The sequence below is a fragment of the Melozone crissalis genome, unplaced genomic scaffold (assembly GCF_028551555.1).
Source record: "Melozone crissalis strain CALT ecotype California unplaced genomic scaffold, PUWL_Pcris_2 ptg000042l_1, whole genome shotgun sequence".
NCBI classification, from domain to species: domain Eukaryota; kingdom Metazoa; phylum Chordata; class Aves; order Passeriformes; family Passerellidae; genus Melozone; species Melozone crissalis.
The window spans coordinates 42,956,793-42,977,997 of NW_026535820.1; the positions used below are offsets into that span (position 1 = coordinate 42,956,793).

At 39.0% G+C, this 21,205-nt stretch overlaps 1 protein-coding gene across 5 annotated transcripts in view; it reads right to left on the reverse strand.

The window, feature by feature from the left end:
• CTNND2 (catenin delta 2) overlaps window positions 1-21,205 on the reverse strand; it is a 639,750-nt gene that overhangs the window by 49,426 nt on the left and 569,119 nt on the right. The window lies entirely within an intron of this gene.

Genomic DNA, 21,205 nt, shown 5'->3' on the forward strand with positions numbered 1-21,205 from the left:
CTTCATCTCCTTCTTAGAGATAGGCTGGAGACCAGCTTAAGGCAAAGCACAAAACCTCCGAGATCCTTCAAGTTCAATGGCTTCTGCAACATGGGCTGATCTCAGTTACTTCCAAAGAGAGGGGGAGAACTGGGCAAGTATTGCAAAAGACTTCTTCCCCCTTCAGATTTACAGAAAAGACAAATCTGGCAGAGACCAGCTGTCTCTCAGGCTCCAGTGCCTTATTTTAAATGATCAGAGTGCTCTGAAAAACTAGGGAAGAGTCAGAGTGAAAATTTTACATGTACCCAGCAGTCTTGCTACTTCCTTGAGATGTGGCAGAATATAAACTACACTCGGCATTGCAGGGGAGGGATGGGAGATTAGGTTTGGAGTGCTGGAAAAGATTTGACATAACAACAACAGAAAAACAAGGCTGAAAAAGAAATGCTCTCAGCTAAATGAAACAGCTAACAGGTCAGATGCAATGCTGACCTCCTAATCACAGGAGATTCAAGGGACAATATTACCAAAGGTAAAATATTTATTGATAGACTGCTCCTCTGAAAACCAGTAAGTCTGCAGAATGTCATATTCCCTTTGTGAGAGCAACCTTTGTTGTCAGTGTCACCTTGAAAAACTTTATACACAAATATATGACTTTGCATATTCTGATGCTAATAGAAGCATTTTCCTCTAATTAAAATTAGCACTGATGATTTGCTAAAATAATCTTGAGTTATGAAATCCAAATAATGTATAAAACATATCACTTTAGGAGCACCCTGAGTAGCACACAATCTAAGAGATCCTGTAACTTTTCTCCTGAGAGGAGTAAGTAATGAGACAATTTATTTTTCTCATGCTGAACATTAGATCTACCAAACAGCAGGTGAACTCTGAACACCACCATGGCAAATTCTTTTGGTACACAGAGCTTATGCTGCAAAATCTGTAAATCTGGACTAGGAGCATTTTTATCTCTCTTAAGGTTGCAGAGAACTTCTCAGAAGAAAAGGTTACAGCCTGTACCTTGAATAAAATACAGGAACAGCCATAAAACAGCAGGGTCACTCCCTGATTAAATAATTGACTAAGCTCCCTAGGTTAGAAAGATTAGCGCATCTCTGTTTGTATTCCCCAAAGGACTAAGTGTTTAAATCTGAAATGCAACCATGAATGAATGAGGCCCCTAGCACAGTCATGCTTGACTGTGGACCTTGATGCTTCTAGCAAAAATTTAATAAATATTTATGCAAATAATTTCCTTATATATAATAGAACAGTGGAGGTTGCCAGGTTTCTCTAGAGATAACCTAGTTTAACCCCTCTGCTCAATGTATGTTCAGCTCTTATACTCAGATGGAATTTCCTGTATTTCAATTTGTGTTGATGAACTCTTGTTCTGACAGACAGCATCACCAAGAGTTGTCTGGCTCTGTCCTCTTTACACCTGCCCATCAGGCATTTAAACATTGTATAAGATCTCACTGACCCTCCTCTTCTCTGGGCTGAACAGTCCCTGCTCCTTGAGCCTCTCCTCACAGGAGAGATGCTCCAGGCCCATAACTATCCTTAGGGCTCTTTACTGAACTTTCTCCAGTATGTCTGTGTCCCTCCTGCACTGCTGAGCCCCAGAACTGGACTTGGTGCTCCATATGTGGTCTCACCAGTGCTGAGCTGAGGGGCATGATCACCTTCACTGACCTGGAGCTAACACTCCTGACAGCCCAGGGGCTGCTGGCCCACTTTGCTGCTGGGGTGTGCTGCTGACTCCAGGACTTCTTTAGATTTGTCTTGACAATGAAAGTGTTGGCAATGTAGTGGGTACAGCAAACACAAGAGCACACTGCTGAAGCCCTTACCCAACTCTGGCCACTAACACAAAGTCCACGTAACCTGACCCCCACACCTTCACTAAACCCTAATTCACTATCCCAGCACCCTTCACTAAACACTAACCCCAAGCTCTGTCACAAAGGCCAAAAGCAAACCTGAAACCCTTTATTTTATCCCTACCCCACATCCTTGTTCTGATGGCAGCCCTAATCTGCTGTCCCTAACCCTAATCCTAGTGTTCACTGTGACTCCACCTCCAACCTACACCCCAACTGCTTACCAAAAACTCTTGAATGAACCCCAAACCCTGACCCAAAGCCCTTCTGTCACTCTAAAGGCTAATCCCTCTCCCCAGAATGCAGGCTCAACCCCCAGCCCTAGACCTATGTAGATTCCCAAAGCCTCAGCCCTCCTTCTTCACTTCATTCAGCCCCTCTTCTGACCCCAGCTCTCGGGTGCCAGTGCCCAGGAGGTGGGAGATGGGCAGGGGTCAAGGAGGACAGAATGCTTCAGCTGGATCCCTGGGGGTCCTCGTGCCTCAGCACTTGAACAGGCAGGACCTGGAGGCTGCCATGTGAAGCTCACACAAAGGGTGTGGGAGAGCTGGGCCAGCAAGGAAGGGCTGATTTTGTGGCTCTAAGTGGGCTTTGGGTGTTAGACCATGCTTGTTAAGCCTTTACGCTAACTCTGACCACTAACCCCAAGCCTGACTCCTAGATCCTACCTCTCCCTCACCTCCTACCCCAATCCCAAACTCTAATCCTTGACCCCAACAGCACAAATGACTTCTGAATCTATAACAAAACCCAAGACCAAGTAAGCTGGTAAAAGTACAAAATAAGCTGACACAAATGTTTATCATTGCCAAAAAAGAAAACATTTTTTTTTGGCATGATCTTGCTCTCATAAAGCTGAGCAGGAGCAATGAGGTAAGGCTTCATTTATCACTGTCTCAAGCAAACATTAGTCTTCACTATGTGACAAAATTAAAGATTTTACTCCTGTTAGCCCTGCTTTTCCTGCAGCTCAAGCTGGTTCCCAGCTTGATTTAGCAGAAAGACCCAATTAAAATTCCTGCCTATGAATCAAATATGATGCAATGCACTAGCAAGTGGCAGTGGTCTTCCCTTTAACAATTATGCTAAATACTCCATTTAAATGGCACCATTAAGCTAAATGGACCTTAAACATTATAGAGCTACTCCCAAAAAAATCCACTCAGATAAAATGAAACTTTTGTAAAAAAAGCATGAGGGAAGGAGAATATTAGCATGGGGATATCAGCTTTTGAGTGAGACAGTTAACAGCAATATTGTGCAGCCCCACATTCATTTAAACAAGAGCTCCTTATCTAATATAAACAGCAATACAAAGCACATTTGCAGTCATGTTGCATCAAATTTATAGCAGACAAACCATACTGAAAAGATTCTTTAAAGATCATTAATATAAAGCACTCTCTTACCAATTATGAGATATTCTACTGGGTAACTCTTAGCTTCCAGATTTATCCACACACATATCCTTATCTTTGAAAATGTCTGAAATACATCCTTAGTACATATTTATTTCAAACATTAAAAGTAAATATACTGAAGAATATCTTGGAACCTGGCCCAATTTTCAGCTACAAAATCCTCTCCTGAAAGCAAAAATAAGTAGATAGATCTGTAATTTATGTTCAAGTTCTCTTTATCCTGGAATTACTTCTCCTTTCAGAGACTGAGTCTGATAATGCTGTCCTTATAATTCATAGAAGTATTTTACTTAATGTAGATACACATAAAAAAATGCTTGTATTAATATCAAGTAAATTTAAAAATTACATGTAGAACCAGAATAACTGAGGTTGGAAAGGGCATTGGGAGCTTGTCTAACCTAACCTCCCTGCCCACAACAAATGCAAAACCAATGCAATGCAAATCCATCATGAGACAACTGCAGATCAATAGAAAAGTGCTAAAAAAATACATGTATTATATCTCATATAGTTGACATAACACACTAGATGGCACCTAATAGCCCCTCTGCTGCTCTCCTGTCAAAAAGATTATTATTCATAATCGAAGAAACATTTAAATACAATGAATGTGTGTCTTCATGTGTGCACATTTGTTTAGTCTCTTCTCCCAGTACAAATTTTAACTATGTAAAGATGATAATGGACAGCATTCTTTTTGATATGAATATATTCTGGGATATGAAGGCAGCAAGAGTATGCAAGAAAGATTAAGTAATACAGAGGAGGAAATATGTATTTATTGACAGAACGGAGATGGAAACTAAGATGGAATTGGTGCAAATAGGATGAAAAAATGTTCACATGGTGCTAATCAGAACAGGTACTAATGGTTCATCAATGAAATGTAAGCATTTATCAAAAAAAAGAATTTGGTAGATAACATGAATTAATTTATGTAGACAATCTTCTATCCTGGATCTATGTCCATCCTGTGTGACAGTCTGTTGTATGGATAGAAAAAAGGACAGAGGGTGAAAAATGTTTGAGGACTGGTTTAGATTTCAGTTATCTTGATTTTGGAAGATGGAATTCATTAAAGTCAAATGGATAATATTATTACACAGAAGCAGGAGATGATTATCTGCAGAAAATACAGAATGAAGAACAATTTAGTGAGTAGCAATTCTGGAGGAAAGGATCAGGAAGCCAGAGAAGATCATAAGATAGGTATGTGTTACAGGATGGGTTGCTGTGACGAAGACAGCTATTCAGGAGTGTATTAATAACTATTCCTGGCAGAACATACAGATGGTATGTTCTCTGTGTAGAGCTAATGAAGAAATACCACAATTCAATGGCAGACTTCAGAAAACACAGGGACTAACCAGACAGTCCAAATGAAAGCAACAAGACTAGCTAGGAAGACAGACTGAACTGACTGCCATCTCAGCTTTGACTAGGTATTCAGCTACTTTACACCTTCAACCAGCAAACAAGGAACAATGCTGTGTTCTTTATCTTTATCATAATGTACTGCAGTGGCACCATTCTTACACACTGCCTTCATGCACAACATACATGGCAGAGGAGGCTGCTACTGGAGACTGCAGGTCACCAAGAGATGGCAGAAAAAGCAGAGTCCCTGGACATTTGGCCCACTGCATGTTTAGGATCAGGTCTCCACATGATCTACTTAAAGAACTGCAACAAAGGAAATTGCAAGTCAAGCGTCCACAATGGGAAGAAAGAACTGGCTCATACGGAAAACTTTATTGCTTGCAAGCTGCTCTTACTAGCCTTGAAATAGAGTGGTTCACCTTACATGTGAGGTCCATCTCAGTTTCCCATTTTTTATTTACTGAACTAACATCATATTTATAAAGGGTCAATTAGGACTGAGACAGTTTCCTTCAGTGAGATAGTCTAGATCCCCAGACTATCCCCTTCCCTTCCAGGAAGGCACTTGTTCTGACAGATTTTGGGGTCACAGTACATCAGGCACAGCACCACTGATTTCAGGAATGTAAATCCATGAGGCCCTGACATTACTGAGGGCCTAAGAAGCATTTTATATTCTCTTTGACTAAGACTGGAAAGGTTGTTTTTTGCAGATTTTGAAACAGATTTCTCACTCTAGTCCATCTGGAATATACCCTGTGGTACAAAAATACTAGCACCAGACGCTATGGAGCTGAACACACCACCATAGCTGTTAAATACACCTCTTGCTGTGCTGCAACAGTGTGTCTGTGGTCTTCGTTCTCATCCTTGAGTGCTGAAGGGCTTAGAGGAATGGCTTTAGGAACATCATTAACATTATTGGGCTGATACTTAGGATTGTTGAACCTGTTCACTGAAGGTATTGTTGCGATTCCACTGTCAAACTTGGGAAGATGCAATAAGCTGTGTGCTTTTGAAACAGCTTAGTGGGAATTGGGTTGGTGAGAACTGAGAGATTTTGATGGTGACTGTGATTTATGTTGAACTTCATTTGTCAAGAGATTGTGTTTGGGTTTAGGACTTCCAAACTTGTGCTCAAAGGGCCTTGCAGCACTGGGTAAGGTTTCATTGTAAAGCAGTTGTAAGGAGTGAGGGTTTTCTGAATCTGTTAGTTCCTTTAACAGGGCCTTTGTCAGGGAAGCTTTTCTGAGGATAAGAAGTGAACCGCACCATGTCCTCTCCAGAGGATCTGAAAATTGCTGGCTTATTCTGAGGTGGAGGAGGGTCAGGCACAGAGTTAACTTCAGAAAGTGGAGGCTTGTAATGTGCTGGGAGAGACAGGACAGGGCTATCAATTGACTGAGGTTGTGTATGCTGGATGTTGAAAGAGTGAAAGGTGGAGCTGTAGCTTGATGGATTGGCTCATAGCGCTTTTTACTGACAGGCCTATCAACTGATTCAGCATCAGTTCTTTCCCTATAGAATAACTGGTGAATCTCAGCTGATTCTGCAAATGAATTGGTTTAGTGGGCTCAGACTGATGGCTGGCAGGAACCTGCACACAGAGCTTATTTTCAAAACTCCTGCAGTCAAAATATGATATCTGCTTTTGATAACACCCTGTATCTTCTTCAGGATCATAATGGCTTGAGACTTTTGCTTGAAGTCTCTGTGGTTCAGAGCCCTGTAAATATACTCCTTAGATGAAATACCCTTTTAGCTTGTGAATGAGTGCAATACTTGTTGGATGATAATATGATCTTGCAAAAGGAATGGACTGTTTAACTTCCTGGTACTTCGAAGAAAGGGAAAAAAAGAGATCCAAGGCAAAAACCTAGATGAGAAATGGCAGATTCACAATATGAATCTCCAGATCTAGGTCTCTGAATATTTTCCTTACATTTTCTAATTGCACAATTCCTTGAGTACATTTGACCACCATCATTCTTTCTTGCTCGTTGTTGTCTGCTCCCTTTCTTTCAGAATCAGACAAAGCAGAATGCTGAGACATCTTATCTTCCTTCACTCCTCTTCATAATCCAGGGAATATTCTTCCTCTTTGTGCACAGCCTTCAGGTGACTTGGCTCCTGGGTCAGCTGCTGCCATGGCCAGATGGCCAAGTGCCTACTCTGGCTCACCCATCCTGCAAGAGTTATGCACACACACTGAGGGGTCCATACTCAAAAGCACTGCTCTTTCCAGGAAGATTAGTGTGTGAACAGCTCACCTGGGATGCTTTCTCCTGGGTTCCCACTGCAATCTAATCCAGGCAGTTCCCCAGGACTGGTTAAAAAGCCCATGCCATCCTAACTTTCAAATTAGTACCACTGCTTCTGGAAGTACTTCCATCTTTTTGTAATAATGATGCGCTTTTTAGAATTTCTTTTAGTGGGTGATGTCTAGACATTTTCTGCACACTAATTGTATCTGACAATGACAAAGCCACACATGGTTATTCACTCACAGTTACAGAAACAAAGGCAAAATAGGCCAAAGTCCAACTCTAGAAGCCACCTAAGACTTACTGTTTTTCTCCTCAGGAATGATTGAAGCAAATGAATTCTTCCAGCTTCAAGATGAAGTTTTTTAGTATTTGCTTTGTAAATAATTTCATTCTCTTACTTTGGTGGCAACTCTACAACTAATCTCTAGCCACAGGGCTCTAAAGTGCAGCTTGTTATTAATATTGCCAGACTAATAGTTACTGATCTCTTGAGTTTTAAGTAGATTTTAGAATAAAATGGGGAAGGAAAGAGACAACATTTAATTTTCATGAGAATGTGGGAAGGGTTACAGCGAAGCTAATCTCTGACTTTTAATCGATTTTTGTGTTGTTTGAAGATTGAACTAGAGGTGCAGTTCTTTTTTCTCTCTCTTTTAATAACTTTGCCTCAGCTTTGAAGTTTCTGTAAGCTGAGCACAGCTTATCACAAAAGTCCTAGTGAATGAAAGATGCTTGAACAGGGCTACAACTGAACGAGATGAATTTCAGTCTCCCTAGGAAGAAGCTGAGCCTTTCAGTAAAAGGCATATACATATTGAATCCCAAGGCAGAAGAATGGATTTAACTACAGTGGATAATGCACAAAAATCCACCCTCAGAACACCCTGTCTCAAAGGCTTTGCTTGTGATGTACTTGGTATTTCAGATTGTTAGTGGCTTACAAGAGAGAAGGAGACATGGCCTTTTCTTTGGGGCTTGATTTAGACATTGTGGTACAGAATTGTACAGCAGAGGATAACACCTTTAGCTGCTGAAGATTTAATACCAATGTAGAGAAATTATACATGCCAGCTTCCCAGCCTGCCTGATACCATTATATTCCAAAGGACCCTGCTTTTGTCTGTCCAAGGAACACAGCTTCTTTGTTTTCCTATTCTAATTTTCCAGTAAGACATGAAGGAATTCCCAAAACTGGTTGTTTTGTTTTGTTTCATTTTGTTTTGGGAGGGATGGAAGGAGGGAGGGAGGGAGGGGGAGGGCAGGTTTTTAGTAAAGCAACAATTTACAGTAGTGCAATAATATTAAGATAGGCTTCATGGTGGCTGGGTTCTAAGAAAATAAAACACCTTTCAGGCTGTGGGCAGACCTCCAGTATGCAAGTGTGAAAATTTATCATTTTGAGCCTCATAAGCAGTAGTGTGGCAAGTCAGAGTTTTTCACATCTCAGGCTGGCTGCTCATCTGACTCATTTGAGTTTGTTGTGTTTAATGAAATTAGTCTGCAAGAGGAAACAGTAATCCTTTTGCTCCCCCAGTTCATTCTGACAGATTAGTCAGGCAGTGCTGACTCAATGTAGTTGTGATGTGCTAATGAGGGGCTGAATAGAAGCCAGAAGCAGGAGAATATTGTGTCACTGACTGGGTCACAGTGAATTACCACAGGTTAGCTTAGGGAACTGTAGCTTCTTCAACAGGCTAACTCAATCAGCTGAGAACCTATAATTTTCAGAGTGAAAAGAAATTCCACTATTAAAAATTGAACTGTATTATATAATATATTTAACATTAATTTATTTCTACTAAATATACTTAATGGTGTAAGTACAGTACTTTCAAAGGATCAAAGTGAATTAACCGGCTTCCAACTCTGGTTTTCATAATAAACTGTTAGTTCCTTAAAACAGTCCATTTAATGCCTATGTTATGACTGAAAACAGAAATTCAGTTCCTATTTTACCATCAGGCACCTAAGAATTTTACCTAGATGTTATTAACATGGTAAGAATAACTTGTACTTTCCTTTTACTCTCCTATTTAATTAATTGATTTAAAGTAGACTTGAACATTGTTTGGCATTGTATGGTGATTAGTACCTATGCAGCCTACTCACTGTCTTAATAATGCTGCTTTGTTACTCTGAGTTGAATCCTGCTTCTCAGGAACTTGATGGAAAAATTCCTTCTAGCTCCCATGAGATGATAAGGCTGGCAGCAATAAGATTTTCTTCTAGTTGTTGCAATTGTATGCCATAATACAATGTGTGTTTTACATGAAGAGAGTAATTTTCTACATGCACGTGTACTCCTTAGCACAGCTTCTCTTCCTCTTTGGTGCAGCTTTAAGGCTGGAAGAGAACCTACCTAAATATATATGAACACACACTACCACATACATATATAGTGCTGCAGTGTGTATATATTAATGTAAATAAAGATTAGGTTAAAGGAACTCTACATCAATTTAATATGTGGATACTTTTGCAGATGATATTAAAAGGTGAATTTGAATAAAGTTATTTTAAATGACAGAATAAAAATGCTTTTGTACATAAGAATGTTCTGATTACATTTCTTGCAGTCATTTTTTTCCATGAGTTTGAAATAACTTAAAATTCATGTTATTGCTACACAATGGAATTATGTATCAGATGAGAATCTATTACTCTACATGTGGTTAGTTTAATAATAGGCATCACTGTTGAAGACTAGAGAAATTACATTTATTTCCACTGATTTGAAAGTAATCAATTCCAAAGACAAACTTAAATGTTAGGAAAAGGTTTTTCACCTAGAGAGTGGGTTGGGCACTGGAATAAGCTCCCCAGGGAAGTGGTCACAGCATCAGCCTGACAGAGTTCAAGAAGGGTTTGGACAATGCTCTCAGGCACATGGTGTCTCATGGGGATCATCCCGTTCAGGGCCAAGAGTTGGACTCGATGATCCTTGCAGGTCTCTTCTAACTTAGGATAGTCTATGACATTCCACAGTATTTCCTTTTTAAAATCTGCAAGTATGGTGCCTTACTAAAAATGCAACAAATGAAGCTACTATTACAGTTCCCTCTGGTAAATAAAGCAAACTTCTATGTTTGAGTGAATTTAGTTACAATTATCCTATTACGGCCCTGATTCCACAATAACATGGTTATTCCCTCAAGCTTATACACTGTCACACTGAATCTGTGGTTTAAAATTCAGTGAACCTTGTCCTGAAGTAACTTAAGTATCTGCAATGATGTCACTGAGGTTAAAGACATTTAAATTGCATTTATCCACTTCTAATTTAGGAATTAGAGACTTCACACTGCTTGAAATAACAAATGTGGCAGTTTACCCTTACTCCATATAGTGTCCTTACTGAGATTTCGACCGGATAAGTAGATGATATGGTGGGCAGAAAACTGCTTGGACAAAAGGGTTTCATTGCCAGTATGAAACCCAGCTGGCAGATGGTTACCTAGAGGTGCCCCGTAGGTGGTGGTACTGGGGGCAAGACTCTTTCACATCTTCATTGACAGCCTGAAGGACAGGACAGAAAGAAAGACTGTGGACCATGTATTTACTAGTTCTCCCATGTGCTGGGACAACTAGTCAATACACTGAAGGGCAGGACTGCTATTCTGACGGACAGCTGAACAGCAAACTCAAAGTTCAACAAAGGCAAATGCACTCAAGATTAAACAAGCCCCTGTACCAGCACACAGATGGGTGCCAACTGGTTAGAAAGCAACTTTGAAAGAAAAAAACCCTGAAACCTAGAAGTGCTGGTAGACAAGTTGAGCATGAGTCCAGAATGTGCCCTTGCAGTGCAGAAGGCCAATGACATCCTGGGCTTTATTACATGGACTTGGCCAACCCAACAAAAATATGATTCTTCCTCTCAAACAGTTCTGCATCTGCACTACACCTAGAGTGTCACATGCAGTTTTTTTCTGCCCAGTACAAAAAGGCATTGCAAAATACTGGAACAAGTTCAGTGGAGCACCACAAAGACAGCTGGGGACTGGAACACATGGCAGACAACAACTGCATCATCAGGGCCTTAAAGGAAAGTTATGGAGAGATCTTGCTATTGTTTACTTCTACCTAATGGAATGGTGTGGAGAAGATGGGGTCAGGATCATCTTAATGACTTCCAGTTTAAGAAAAAGAAGCAAAAGACATGCTGGAATACAGGAAATTCCAACTGATAGAAGGAAGACTAATTTTGCTATGGTGGTGGTCAAACAACAAAGGAGGTTGCCCAGGAAGGTTGAGGAATCTCCATTTCATCTGCTGGATAAAGTTTGAAGCAACTTTCTGTTACTGAACCAGCTTGACCTCTGGAGGCCCCTTCCAAGCCAAACAGATCCAGTAATACCAAATTTTGTCTTTATTGCACTTGCAGACTGAAGCCTTCCCTACAACCTGAAAAAGTTACTTCATTTTTAAGTGTATTTTCCAAAGTTACTCAGTTAACCTAATTTTCTAGGCTTATATGGACTAAAGGAAGTAAACTGGCACAATATCATCTAGTGACCAAAGGAATTTCATAGTACATGCATTCCAGACTGTTAGCAATTACTCAACAGCTGAGACCACAAAGACAAGCAATTTTGGAATTCATTGCTGTTTCCTTCCCTGCACATTTATCAAGGTTTATAAACCATTAGCAAGGTAGGTTTTATTTCTATTTCTTTTTGTAAGGTAAACAAGCTTGTCAATCTACTGACAATTCTAAAAACTATCTCTCTAAAGGTGTCTCTCTGATTATGTTTGCCTAAAATCTTGATTCTGGAATACTGGAGTGATTGTATCAATTATTTAGTTCATTTTTTTAAACACTAAAGGCCTTCAATTTTAAGTGCTAACAACATGCTATTTTCTTTTGTCTTAACCTGGTCTTTCAAACTGCACTACTCATATTACACATCAATACAAAAAGCATGGATTTAAGCATTAATGCATCTTAATACTTTCTTAGGTCAATTCCTAAGTCCTCCTATAATGAAGTCCAATCTATCATTATAAAATATCATATATTATACATATATCAAATTGCTAACTCTAGGGGGTAGTCATTGAATCTTTTTCACGTTCACACAACCTCTTGCATAACGCAGCCACAAGAGGAAGCAAAAGGAAAATGGAAAACATAGTAACACAGAAGATTGTATCAGTAATACCAGATTTTATAGGGATGCCATGGAGAGATCAATGGGACTTTGAAGCTGATTCTGAAGGTTCTCTAGGCTTTCCTTGGGAGCAAAACTACATTTCTTTACTTTGTTTAATTGAGCCCATCGAGATATTAAGTAGAAGAATCACAGTCTTACCTTATGGAATTATGATAATAAGGCCCCTCAGCAAATTGATTATTCCCTCACTTATCTCAGATGATGAGAATTTGTTACCCTTTTAATATTTTGCAACTGTGTATTGCAAAACTGCTGCTGTTCAATCCCACCAGTTACAAGCATGAAACAGCAGATTTTGATTTTGTAAAATGCTGCTTGTTAAGTAGGGCTGGAAGTGGATTTTTTCTAAGACTTATTTAACCAATAAAGAAATATGATTCCATAAAGTACCAGAAACCTAAGATATAGTGACAGTGCTACCAGCCAGTTCCGGCCAGTGCCTTCTGAGATGCTACATGTGCATAAAGGTACAATATTAATAGGAAACACAAGCATTCATTTGCAAAGGCTGCAGCAAAAGACCATTATTCTGCCTTCTGTAATTAAGAGGATATTTGAAGTTTTACTAGTTACCTGAAACAAGGGCCTTTAACATTGAAACTCATAATAAATGATGGAAACAACCAGGGTATGACTTGGCTCTTACAAGCGAAAACATCCTACATCGAAGTACTTAATGAAGACAAATTAAACTGTCAGAAAACAGAAGCCTCTGAAGATGGCATGCAGAAGCCAACAAGTGTTGTGACTGACTGCCTAAACCAACACATGCTCACAGGTATTTTGGCACACAGTGCATATAACCCAACAAAGAACTACCATCACCTTCTGCCCATACTGGGTAAGTGCTACAAACCAGAATATTGTGTAAGCACCTAACAGTCAGGAATAGAAAGAATAACTAAATTCAAATTAACTGCACTGAGATTTAGTTAAAATGCCAGTTTTAAGAATCCAGACATTCACAATCTTTCCTAATCCTGCATTCTTTGAACACTAACTCTCTGGTATCTTCTACCTTTGCTGTTGTCCGAGTTTCAGTCAAGAACAGATTTAATTTTCTGAGTAGCTGTGACCAGGCAGAGCCTGGAGCTGTGTAGGTGTGGCCAAGATATGGTGTTATTAAACACTGTCACTGTCTCAGGCTTGAGGGAAAAAGAAAACATGGACATGGACAGTCTGTCCACTGTTTTGTTCACTGTCCTGGTTGGAGACCAATTTTTGCCTGTAGAACAGCCTCTTTTTGTATCAATTCTGTATCTTGTTGTTATCAACTTTGTTGCTGTTCCTGTTACTGTCTGTCTTCTTATCTCATTGTGGTTTCCAGTAAATTGTTCTTATCTCAGTTTGGTATGTCTGCCATTTGTCTCTCACTGGAGGGGATGGGGACAGGAAAGCAGCTTGTGGCTTTTCACTTCAGTGGGAGCACTAAATTAAGGAATACCATTTCTAAACTCTGACAGTTACATTTTTATCCAGTGAAAATGAGACTTTCCATGGTGCATTTTTAAATCTAATAGATGATGACAAACACATGGGTTGCATATTTGCAGGTATTTTATTTCTGTGTTAGCCTACAATTAGTCCTCCTGTGCAAGGACATAGCTTAGGTCCCTGCAATCAGAATTTTCTACCAGTATTACCTTTGTGAATGAATGCTGTTCGGGTTTTGTCCTTAACATTTTTCCTTTGCAAACACTCTAAAACATGAAGAAAACAACTTTGGGGACACAAAGTGGAAGTATCTCTTAAAAGCCGCACGAGGTGAGGGGGACATTGTGTGCTGCCCACTTCACCTGTCAACATCTAACCTGGGAACTAGGATTGAATGAGATTTTGCAGGAACAACTGCACTAATTTAGAGAGTGCATGGATGTAGATGCACAGAGAAAATAACTGTTAATATGACTGAAAGCCATCTATAAGTAGTTTAAATTTAATCAATACACATTCATTCTTCCTTTTCTTACTGGTTTAAATTTTTTCCATTTCTCAGATTCCACCTTCAACATCTTTTGAAACTACAGTGGCTCAGACCCATTCTCAGGGTCTTCACACGTGAGAAGAAAACAACATTCCTTTATCAAATGCTAATTCACCTGTCATGTTCTACTGTCTTGCACTGACATTTCATGAATGGGAATTTGAGTTACTTCAAAGAAAAGTGCTTTTAGTAAAAAATGCCATATATGTCACTTTTATCATTTAAAAGTCATTTAAGGTGATATGCATTTCAGGGCAAAACACTATTTTGAATCTTACAGAGAATAAAACCAGCTCGCTGTTTCATCAATTGAAGTTCATACAGAATAGGCTGGAAACATGTTTTGATACACTTATCTGTTACTGTAAGGCTGTCACAAAACCTGGATCTTCAAAGCTGTTTTTCCATTCTCATGGATTTAAAAGTGCTTTTAAAATTACTTTGGCAGTTTCTGAAATTTGCATTTCTACCTTTGTATATTTCATGTGACTAAATTATACGCACTTTTTAGATCAGAACTCCAAAAGGTAAGTGGCACTTCTCAGCACGAACATACTGAGAAACAGAGATGAAAATTAATATTAAATTGTTTGAAATGTCAATCTTCTGAGTGAGAAAAGCAGATGCAGTTACAGTTTAATTGCTTGCTACCTTGTGCAGGAGAAGGGGAATGAACAGAAATTGTTTATCTCAAACAAAATGTAAGGTGCAGGTCAGGGCACTTTCTTATGTGTGAAATGCACATCAGTGAAGTGAAAAGGCACATCCCTCAGCTGTTTTTGGACATGGTGGTGTTTTTGGCAGTCACAATTAGTCTAGGCTTTCTTGGGCCACCTCTACAAGATTTTGTAACTTTTATGACTTGCATTCAGAATTCAATCTTAAGTAATACTGAATGCAAATACAAAATGATAAAACCTATAATAAAGACTTCAAGGTTTATAAACCTTAAAGCTCTATATGGCATCATTTAACATTACCATCATCACCTAGAGAAGCTGTCATGGTGCAATACTGAAGATGATTCTCTTGATTACAGCACTTAAAATAGAAATACAAGCATTTTACAGACATTTCCCTGCAGTTTACTCTACTAGAAGGAATAGCTGACCTATGGCTGGGTTGTGGTTACAATTTGTGAAGCATCTTGATCTTACTATGACAGAGATGAAATGATTCTCTGACTTGGCATTACAAGTAAAAACAGATCTATGGAAGTAGCATTCCCCATTATCCTAGATTTGAATCTGCATGCAGTTATTTCTGCTGTTTTGGGTGACAATGCAAAATTGTAGAGCTTTTTCACTAATTGCCATTGACAAGTCTATTGACCTAATTAAAGGGGAGCAGGACAGTGCTTAGCCTGTATTACGAGAACAACTTCTGATGGAACACTACTTCCCCATCTTAGTGACACAAAAGTTGGCCACTCAGTCTCTGGCCACTTCTCTAGGTTCTCACACTGGACCCATTAGACTGTAAGATCAAACATGTTATGTGATAGAGATACGTGGGATAAACACCTAGAGGTGCCATTTTCTTTCTACTGTTCAGAAGCCCAGCTGACTACTTGAAACACCATTTTTTTCAGATATTTAATGGAAGAGAAAAATCCCTCCAAATCCAGACAGGTGTACTTAGGCAATAGGAAAGTTCAGATGTAGAAGTGTTGATCGAATTCTGAAAGTGTTTGATCTTGAGTTTGATACTAAAAAAAAAAGAATTCAGTTTTACCAATGTTAGTTTTCCTCCTAAATCTTCACCTGAGAGTGTTACTTAATAAGAAATGACTGAGATTGAAAATCTTTTCCAACCTCTGTAATTACCAGGTCTGCTTGTCACAAATATATTTGAGGAAACAGAGAGCAAAAAGCAACATGTAAGTGGCTAAGGCACATGAAAAGTCAACGTCTCCTTAAAACAAGGCTTTTACACCACAATGGAAAAAGTACTTAACATTTAAACATTCATCAGGTTAAATTCTCAGCTAACTTATTTATACAACACTAAAAACCAAGGAGTTCAGATGTTGCTATACAGGTGCTATAAAACATCATAGTTTAATTACTCCTTTACTAACTTAAATAGCATCTTTCTCTTCACTGTGAAGACTAAGGAGCACCAGTTATTAAAGTATGACAATATGCTTAATTTTGTACATCAACTTCCTCAACTTCTTGATGACAGCCTGCTCTCATTCAGGTATCTGTTTATTTTTTTGCCCAGCTCAACTATCAAACACAAAAATGAAGTGCAATAAAAACGGACATAAATTTAAAAATTGCAGGATATATTATGTTGTCACCTTCTTCTGAACAAATGTCTGATTAGTGCTTTCTGGAATCTTCTGCATTGCAAATTTATGTCAATTTAGCATTCCAGTGACTAAGATACTTTATATATTAATTAAAAATTCAACAAAAAAATTCACTCTCTCTCACGGTCGGCAGATGCATGTATGAGAAATTCGGAAATGCTCACATCCAAAAATAAGAGAGAGCTGCATGTAGGCACTATTAAGGGGGATGAAAGCTGCATATTTGATTTGATCATCTCCCAATACATCCCCACATTCCCTATCAATGTACATTACTAAGACTCAGCTGTTGTTCTTGTAACTCCAAAACTGGAAACTCTTTTCACTTAGAATTATTACTAATTCTAAAACAAAATGCAACCATGCTCTAAGTTAGGAGGACTTCATGCAGCTGTTAATACACCAGAAGAGCCATGTTCTGCTCTGAGAATGCAAATACTTGATTCTGACCCATTTTCAGCCTCACAGCTAAAAAGCAGTCTTTCCAAACGTTGATATCACACTTTGAAATAAGATATCTGAACTTTCTTTGAGTGCAAAGCTAGGCAAGGTGACCCTGTGAGTTTCCTTCCAACATGAATTATTCTGCAAATCTAACAATTCATTAGAGTCGTGAACTCCTGATACATCATTCAGTCAAACTTTCCCAAGTTTAGCAATAAAAATTTGAAACAAACACCAGGCACCCAAACAGACTCACACTGCTATGAGATCACAAGACATACACTGACAATTTACACACTTCTTAGTTGGTTTTCATCACTAAACAACAGTGATATGGTAATACAGGGTAACTTCCACCTTCTCACAATAAGCAGTACCTTATTTTTAGACAAAATAAGTCACCTTCTGTGAGTCACTTAGTCACCAATAAGGGCATCCAATACAAGCATCTCATCTTAGACAATGAACTTCTAGACACCTAGCAAAAGTAAGCAGTTTCCAGCACCCATTAGGGAATAATTTAATTGATGTGCTACTGTTGAATTTTGCATGTATAGCTGCATTACTGACAGACAAACAGTGAAAAGAGGATAATAATTCAGTACAGACACACAGTCCCCCACTCAGGAACCATTATTTAAAAATGAGGCCCTGTTTTGAAACCTAATTAAAAACCCTGTGAAGGCAGAAGAAATCATACCACTAACTTTACTTATCTGAATCAAGCTTTCAAAATAACAGCCGTTAACAAATATTTTTAAATATTATAACACTTCAACTTATCCCATCAAATTCCACAGAATCTAGAGCCCTGAACAGACACCTGGATTCTCTAAAGATTTTAAGGGCATAGATATGCAAGGACTTCTTTTCTACACAATATAAAAAGTCAACAAAAACTTTTAAGTGGAACTGTCCTCCTTTTTCCCAAGGGATTAAAATACTACCAGTCTCTAAAAAAGGAAAAAAAAAGTCTCTTATTTAACTGCAAAAGTGCAGACAAGAGGCCAAGAGAAAGAATGGTTCTTTTCAATTACTAGTACAATATTCCTCTTAATCAGAATTCTGACCCAGAACGGCATTAGAAACCATTGTCAGGATAAAATGAAAGTGACAGAACAACTTAAAGCACAAAACTGTGCATTGAAGTTTTATACATTTTACCTCCAGCTCTGCTTTCTCTCCAAAGCCCGTACTCGGTGGACTTACCACTGAACAGTACTAATACAAATTCCAAATTTTCCTTCAAGAGGAAAAATCCTATATTGTACATATTTTGCAGTACATGAACAGTGACAAATTTCTCATCTGGGGCAGCTAGAAAAATCAGCCTAACTTGTTTGAAAGACCACCTACTGCACTTCAAAATACCACAGTAATTGCCATTTAAAATAAAAGGTAACTGTCGTGCATACAGAAGAACAAGGACAACGCAAATTCTGGGGATAGTCATCCTTCAAAAATTTCAGACAGGGATAGTCTGTACATTCTTGTTTAGGTAGAATAACAAGTCACATTATTTTTCAATGAACTGTACAATGCATAATCTCCTTTGTCAAAGAGGTCGTGGATAGCAGCAGAGAGGAAAATGCTGCCTGTCTTTCAGATAAAGGAAGGATGAAGCTGGCTTCTTTCCCAGGACTGAATGGGGAATCCTGACTTGGAAACCTTCTCACATGCAGAGTGGGGAGAGAAGGGAGGCTGCTGCACCAGTGCTGGCTGGGAGAATCCTAAGGACACAAGTGTGCAGTGCAGGCTCAGGTAACCACAGAAAGTTCCCCAAAAGTCCAGAGGAGGACTCGTGAACCAGAAAGGTGTGGAGGGCGTTTGAACCAGAAAGCCATTGAAGGTTGCTGGGGCAGACTGCAAGGAAACGATTCATCCTTCAAAGATGCTGTTTACAGGAGATGGGTTTACTTTTTACTGTTCTGCCCCATCCAGCTGATCCAAGTTTCTTGTAATTAAAGAAAAGAAACTATATTGAGTTAGCAATTTCTGATAGCATGCCAACGAAATGTGGCTTTAGAAAATGGAATTTTGCAGGTGCACTCACTGTAGGGAAGACAGTGGGACAGCTTTGGTGTGAGGTGCTGGCCTGACCAGCACTGCCAGAAGCAAGAGGTCTGCAGAAAACCCTCAAGTTAAAAACTGCATTCCCAGCAGAAAGAGAATAATATCATATTCTCAAACTAAGGTGCCAGTATAGCTCTTAGGAACACAGAATGGTGGGTTTGTTATTCTACTTTCCCTTACTCATCTTTTTTTTTGAGAGAAAGGGACAGATGAAGAAGAGGGAATGAACATGGGAATCGCATAACTGCACAAAGGTCATCAATATAGCTTTTAGAGGACCTGTGGGATAGAAGTGATTTTCTTCTGCCTAAGTGAACAGTTGAAAACAAATAAAAGTGATTTTTGTCAACTCAGTGACATCTACAGGGGCTGGGGGGGGAGAACCTAATGGACCGATGGAGAAGTTTAGCAGAGACAGAACCTGCTTCAAGGAAGGAAAAGCCGCCTTCCAAAATGCTGAGCACATGAACAGAAGTGGAAAAATGCGATACCAGAGGGACACAGGGATGCTGCACAGCCTAGATCACTGAAACCAAGGAAGAACAAAACGGGCAATATCAGTAGTGGATCTTTCCCTCAGCTGGGAGAGAGAAAAGGCTGAGAAACCTTTCCCTTGGGTGCTCTCTTGGGAACAACAAAGACTGTGTACTATTTTATGCAAACAAGGGTCCTGGAAGTCAAGTGAAAATGAATGTTGTCTAACCTGTGACCAGGAATGCACCTGGGCAGTGTGTTCAAAAAGAGAAAACTGGGTGTTGCATTATCTATTCCAGTACTAAGTAGACCAGATTTACCATGTTTTTGAGGGCAGTTGAATTTTGGGAAGGAGAAGGATGAATACGTCTCCTGTCTCAGCCAAGGGACACACGGCACAATGCAAAAGCAACGGGGAAGGAGAAAAGAGCAGGTCCTTTTAAAGACATGGAGCATGCCTGGAATGAAACCCAGGAAGATGACCTCAATATAAATAAAGATAATGTTGCTATGGGGATGGCTCAGATAAATTATAAGAGAAGGCTCTCACCAGCCTTTAGCAATATAGCATCATAGTTGATAAATCTGTGTGAAAAACAAAACAGATTGGTCAATTCAATGAAGTCTAGTATGAAACTTCTGGCCTTTGAAGAAAGTGTCTTTTTGTTTCTTTTGTAGCAAAGTACAGGTGAGCCTGGCTTCTAGCAAGCTTTCTAATACATTTTCCAGGTTCCTCAATACTGATTTATGGGCTGCTTGGCAGCAGCAGAATTAAATATATCATTCTCTGGCACATTTCAGTAAAAAAATGTCAGTCGGGAATGGAACGACAGCACCACTGAAAAGAAAGCTTTATAAAGGCACTAAAAACTCCCCAACCAACTCAATTCTAGCTATGCAACTTTACTATATATACAGTTGGAAAATTCTCCTTTAGGAAAGATAACCTTTAGGAAAGGTTGTTTTATGGGGAAAATTCCAGCTTGTGAGGCAGAGTGTGTCACCACAAGAATATGATGCACTGACAACAATCAGAAAGAGAAAAGATAAATAGCATGTTGATTTTGCCTAGGCAGAAGGATGCTTGAGGAACTACCCTGATAAAGCACAAGCTCCTTTTGAGGCTTCCTTTGCATAGCAACAACTAAGGCATCCTTCAATACATATACAATACACAGAAGTGCAATATCACAAAAACGGATGGACTACAACTTGAGTTGAAATCCTTGACCACTGCTGATGTTTAGCATTTCTAAAAATCAGCTCTATGATAGGCCCTATTTGCTAAGAAATACTAGAGAACAAGAGCAGTAATGACCGCTATTACTGTTTCTTTGAAGTCCAATGATGAAAGCTGAAGAAATGAACATACAAAGATCACAGCTGAAATGGTCCAAGAATTATAATCATAACTCCCCTGTCATATTGGCATGTTTGGACTGTTTTTAAGCTGCAGCAAATTACTATTGCAATTATGAAGTACAATTTCTCAGAATAACATTACAAATAACATAAAGCAGAGCAGCATCCTACAGCTATTTTTAGCTGACTACATAAATAAATACATTAGGTTATTATATTCACCAGACTCTTCCCACATTTTTAAAATTTATCTTTGTTTTTATGATGTGTTATTTAAGAATTTCATAAAATACTAAAATGTTGAGGTTGTGCAAATGTACTATCCATAATTTAACCAGTATTTTGAATGGCACACCAGAGTAAAACAGATCAATTTTAAATGTATAGTGTTACACTCCTAAATGAAATTTGCAGATCCGGGAACATTAGTAC